The sequence below is a fragment of the Bradysia coprophila genome, unplaced genomic scaffold, assembly GCF_014529535.1.
Source record: "Bradysia coprophila strain Holo2 unplaced genomic scaffold, BU_Bcop_v1 contig_313, whole genome shotgun sequence".
Taxonomy (NCBI): domain Eukaryota; kingdom Metazoa; phylum Arthropoda; class Insecta; order Diptera; family Sciaridae; genus Bradysia; species Bradysia coprophila.
Window position 1 is genome coordinate 122,612 of NW_023503572.1, and position 6,778 is coordinate 129,389.

Genomic DNA, 6,778 nt, shown 5'->3' on the forward strand with positions numbered 1-6,778 from the left:
AGTGCGCCTGAGAAAAAGTGTGAAACGGACGCACTTTTTCTATTTGACATTAAAGACTTTAGTAACTGTGGATTTACATAGCAACGTAAAAGTGACAGATGCAATGTTTTTTAAATACTGCAACCCGAAATTTCATTCATAAAATTAAAATTATGAATGAAATTTCGAGTTGCCGTATGAGAAAATTTTTGCATCTGTCACTTTTACGTTGCTATGTAAATCCACAGTTAGTTTGAACGCACTGTATTATAAGAAAACAAAAATTTTAGAATCTTTTTATATTATTTACTCCGACCACTAGTGAACATAACTCTTTCACAGATCTATTATATATCGCCGACCATATTCGAGTATACTGAGTATATTTGAGTATATTTTCGAGTATGTATCGACTATATTCGAGAACATCGACTATATTCGAAGACATCGACAACATTCGAGGACATCGACTATATTCGAGTGTATCTCGACTATATTCGAGTGTATCTCGACTATATTCGAGTGTCACAATTATAGTCGATCTGAATTCGCTCGATACACTCAATATAATCGAGAAAAGTCCGTATACTCGTAAAAAGTTGAGAAATACTCGACATAGTCGAATGTAGTCCAGATGTATTATAATAAAATCAAGATATCTTATAATCTAGTCAAGATATACTCGAATATAGTCGATGTCATCGAATACAGTCGATGTCCTAGAATATTGTCGGTGTCCTCGAATGTTGTCGATGTCATCGAATATTGCCGATGTCCTCGAATATTGTCGACGTCATCGAATATTGTCCACATATACTCGAATATAGTCGAGATATATTCGAGTATATGTGGACAATATTCGATGACGTCGACAATATTCGAGGACATCGGCAATATTCGATGACATCGACAACATTCGAGGACACCGACAATATTCTAGGACATCGACTGTATTCGATGACATCGACTATATTCGAGTATATCTTGACTAGAATATATAAGATATCTTGATTTTATTATAATACATCTGGACTACATTCGACTATGTCGAGTATTTCTCAACTTTTTACGAGTATACGGACTTTTCTCGATTATATTGAGTGTATCGAGCGAATTCAGATCGACTATAATTGTGACTAGATTGTACTGGAATTCAGTCAATACACATGAGTAGAAAATCCTAATTGAGAATACGATCATGATTTTGACATAAGTGTTCAGTTTTTCCAAAAATGCTCTAAATCGAGTTCACACCCATTTCCAACTTTTCAATTCAAATTCGCCCCAAATTCTATAAAAAAAAAATGTATAATTCGCGCTGACTTCCAACCACACATTGGCAAAAAAACTGGAGATTCAAAAAATGTATGGGCGCGAAACTACCACTCTAGAGTAGGAATTTCGCACGGCGCGAGATTCCCCGACACCTTCTGGGCACCACTACAAATTTAAACAATCTAAAAAGATCTAACAACTTTTTTGTGAATGATTTCAGGTGCTAAAGCGTCTCGTAGCGATAGAACCGTCAAATCCGCTGGATTTTTGCGAATACTGTTTCTGGGTGTCATCTTTCTCAAACTTTATTATACAAAAGGTTAGCGATTATCACACGTACAAGTAGGATGAAAAATATTAATTTTGAAATGGATGCAGTGTATGAACCCGATGAGTTTTTAACAGGTATCGATTGTGGATTACTGGTAAAAAATTGTCCGGATCAACTTCCGTCTTGATATCAATTAATCGTGGCAAATTTGCGCCATAATATCGTTCTAAAGCATCGCTCATCTCATCGTCCGCATAATTTTGATATGAAGTCGTATGATTCAATATTCGTTTACTTTTCTCGAAAAACTCATTCAATTTAGCTGATTCAACCGGCGCATCTGCTTTCTCCCGTACCATGTATGCGTACAGATCGAAATAGGCATCACGATGAATAAATGACGAATGCATTTGTGGATGGAATTCGTTCACTTTTCCCGAAAATGTTTCGAGAGAAATGTAAAGATCGGGTAAACTGATCGTACGAGCAATTCTTTAAATTCCATAATCTCACTCTGGCTCAGCAATTTATTAACAAATAACGACTTAGCCTTGAACCACTCCGATCCCGTTCCATAGCTGGCAATATTACGAAGATCCTTTGGTTCGGATATATTAAGGCCAGGCCGGATGTAACTATAGCTACGTGTTACATACATCAATTTTGTAAGAAAATCGGTAAATGTTAGCAACGTTTGCACAGGCGGACTAATTGGTGCAGGAAGCAAATCAATTGCTTGTTGGATGCGTTGTGCTCCGATAGTTTCAGCTTCGGTTACACTTTGTATATCTGAAACGGATGCTTTAATAGTCCCTTTGCTTAATGTAAACCGATAATTAAATGATGCGTTAACGCTTGCTTGATATGCTGCGTAAACATCATGGAACTGTTCAAAATTGTACTCTAAATCAATGTTAATAATTTGATGTGGAGCCGGATGTAATTGAAGGACTAATTTAGTTACAATTCCGAATGATCCGGTCGCTCCAGCTCCACGCAATGCCCAAAACAAATTTGTGTTGGTTTCATTGTTAATTGTAAGTAACTCTGCGTTGGCATTCACCATTTCCAATTCGATTATGTTATCAATTGCCAGGCCAAGCTTGTAAGCTAATAGTGTGTGCCCACCGCCTAGCGCGTATCCAGATATTCCCACGGATCCACAGATACCGTAGGGAAATACAAAATTTCCATTTTCCCATAGCTCGTAAGCAACATGTCCCAAGAGAGCACCAGCATCTACTGTTGCAGTTCTTGCTTGCTGATCTACCACAATCGATTTAAACGCTTTCAAATCCAGAATCAGTGTATTGTCGCCATTGCTGTGACCGTAGGCAGATTTAATATAACCGTGCCCACCATTCCGTGCAACTATTTCTAAATTAAGACTTCGTCCACATTTAATTGCAGCTTGAATATCAGTCGCCGAATTTATGAGAAGATAGGCTTTGGGATGGCGGTATGCTCCACGTTCTTGCCATTGAAAATTTATGGCAGCGTACACTGAATTACTTGCAAGATTTCTTTCGATTAAATTCGAATCAACGTCGATGCCAAGCTCTGCCAAACAATCTCTTAGTTCTGAAGTTTCAACTGTCGTCAGGCAAGCCGTACACATCAAAAGTATGATTGAGTTCAGTATGTTTTCCATTTGGAAAGGCTTAAGAAAATTTACACGTGATAACTGACACACTACAGTTGGTAACTTGTTCAGAATAGCTCAGGAAGGAGAGTGAACATATAAATCATTAATTGAACTTTTATATTTCAACTAGTACCGCTATCTCAAAAAGTGAGATAGTATACCCGTCCAGTCGCATATGGGGCTCGCAAGAGCGGAAAACTTTGTTTTGATTATTGAATGATGTCCCATTTTTGGACCTTCCGACAACGATATCTCAAAATATTTAAGTTTTTTATTGTCGAAACTCTTTTTTTGTTGTATGAGCCGTTGAAAAACAGTTACACACACTGAGAAAGCAGAATACGTCCAGCACGTATGAAATGGCTAGCAGACAGCTTCATTTCTGTCTTACTTCGGGTGTGTATATTCCAACGTCTGACATGTACATCGTACGTATAATCATACGCACTCCTCGTGACTGTTCGTAACACTCTTATGATTATACGTGTCACATGCACGATATATACATGTCAGACATAGGAATATTCATGCCCGAAGTAAGGCAGCAATGAAGCTGTGTGCCAGCCATTTCATGCACAAAGGACGTATGTTGTTTTAACAGTGCAAAAGAGATGCCTTTTTCACTTATAAATTTCTTAGAAGTTAGACCAGGGTGCACGGTAAATTTATGTGAATGCCATTATGGACCTTCTAGCTTCGGTGTCGAGTGAAAACATTGGAAAAGCATTTGTAGATTTTATTTTGGTTGGACTCATAATACGGCTACCTCGGAAAAATCGATTTGCAGAAAAGCAGCAATGTAAACTTATAATATTCTTCTATAAAAAAAATTGTTGAATAATAATGCTCGTACCTAGTGCGATGGTGAATCGCGGTAGATCGGAATCCGACACTTTATAAAAAATAAAAAATTTATAGACACACCCTAATGTACTGCATAGACTTATATCTTTTGCATGATCACTCGTAGTTTCGACAAGTTCAATTGTAGATTCGCTCTTATCATCCAATAAGTTAAGATTACGGTCGCTGAACATAACTACCGTATCAATTCATTATCGGGTAAATTCTCGTAGGTCAGAGTATTGTTACAAGCCCCGTAAATAAGCTGCTGATACTGTTTGTCTTCCTAAAAACAGTTTTTACTTATCAAGTCTTTATGTGAAATTAAATTTCAAATAAATAAAATTTTGAGTCGGAATTTCATGTACACAAGTACATGTGAATGTTTGGTTCTAAGGGGTTATTCACAAATTACGCACGCTCTTAAGGGGGGAGGGGGGGTTTGACCAAAAGCGTACGCCTAATACATTTTTGAAATTTTCTCCATACATTTTCGCGTGCAAGGGAGGGGGGGTCTGAAATTTCGAATTTGGTGCGTGCGTAATTTGTGAATGGCCCCTAACATAGAAACACCGAGATATGTTTATAATGTTAGATCGGTTTTTCAAAAGGTCTATAATGACTGCATGACTTTGGAAAACAGAGGCGCTCGTTCGTTCTTGCACAACACTCGTACATGTTTTGTTGACTTATACCAGCTTTGTGGTGTCTGAACACATGTGACTACATGGTTAGTGATGAAGCGGAATAAAAGTTTACTTTTGCTAATGATTCGTTAGACTTGTAATTGCAACAGGCTATGACTAGCCACGTGTGGCAAAAATAATTCTTTGAAACTTTTGAGGAATTACGGAATTGCATTGCACTGTCTCTCAGATCGAAACAGTGGCAGATGGCGATGAAGCTAATGTGATATCAGTTTTGTTGACGCATTCAGGGCGCAGATTCTCGAAACCTTATTGCTCAAACAAACGAGGCATTGAAAACGTGTTTTGGTCCTAGTTTTCATTGACAGATGCAGCAGTCGCAATTTTGAATAGAAAAAGTTCTAACTTCATTTGACAGTTTCGAAAATTTCGTCATGAAAAATAGGACCAAAACACGTTTTCAATGCCTCGTTTGTTTTGAGCATATGAGATATGAGTTCTTATACTTACAACTGTCAAATTAGGAATATTATGAGCTACGAAAATACGAAAATTGCAGCCTCAACGGAAAAATTTCACCGAAAAAAGTGTACACCAAAACTTCATAAAATAAAATTGGTAAACTGAGTAATGGTCACTGCATCGGAGCGGTCGGAACGGAGCGATCATGATCATAACATTTATGTTACAACCACTCCGTCTCATAAAAAATTTCAAGCTCACACTGACAGAAGATTAAACAGCGGACACAGCGTCTCCAGGTAATGTAATTTCGTTACATTATCTGTGACAGGTAATCTTTCGAAATTATCTGTGACAGGTAACGTGAAACGTTATCTGTGACTGGTAATGTGCCAAATGAAATTAAAAAAATGTTGCACGCGCCGGGGTTCGATCCGACAACCTTCGGATCACCAGCCTAGCGCGTTGTCACTGAGCCATTCAGTACACGATTTTGCAAGGCTTATTGTCGTTATAAGCTGAAACATTACCTATGACAGCCCATGTAGATTACCTACCACAGATAATGCACTTTACCTGTTACAGATAACATTGGCCGGTCACATTATCTGCCACAGGTAATTTTTGACAAATTGCCTACTTACAGAACGTTTTTGGTGCACGTTACCAATCACAGGTAATACATTTCTGTAATGTTATCTGTGGCAGATAACTTTTCCTAACATTACCATCAGTAGGTAATCTTATTGAAAATATTATCTGTCACAGGTAATGCGAAAAAATATTTTTTGTCAGTGCGCCGTGACAGACATTGGACAATTTATCAAGCTCTACTATACAATATATCACCTGTTAAATATGATGCCACTAAAAATGAGCTTTGAAATCTATGTTGAAACTGTGGTGACACAGAAACCTTAGTGTGCCAACTATATGTAACTAATCTTAGTAACCCTCGTCTAGGGTATAAATACCCCGTAGCTTTTATAAATAAATTCATATATTATCCGGCTTCGGCCAAAACAACATCTCTACGTCTTTCTCTTGTAGATTAGTTAATAATTCATATTTCCAAATTAGGAAATGGTAAAATTGATAATTAAGAGCTTCCGAGCGTACGCTGAAATTGTAGCCTACATTTCTGCGTTTCGAAATTTTTGATCGCTGATATCTTTTTACGATAGCCCCTTTTTAAAAATGTACGACCACATTTTCGAGTAAAAATATGTCAGCTTTGAATAAAAAATAAAATTGTATGTGAAAGTTCCATGTGCTTTGAGAAAAGTGTACCTTTGATGCAAATTTGGGGCATCGGTGTGGGGTGTCATTAGAAAGGTAATTCCATATACACCTACAGACCCATCAAATGAAAGGTATATTCGCCACACGAATCGAACAAAACGAGCCATCAGAACAGTCGGAGCGTTTGCTGCGACTGAGCCCCGTACAAACCCGTATATCTATTGCGTACGTGACCCTAATGCGTCTGTCACCCTACTTTGACCGTAAGCCTATGCGCCGGTTAAAGTAGTTAAAGTAAAATTATTATGTAATGTGTACATCTTAGAAATTGCGCATAGCGCAATTACGAAGCCCCGTACGACGTTCCTTTCAAATAAAACAAAACTTTCAAATAGCCCTAAAATTTTAATTTAT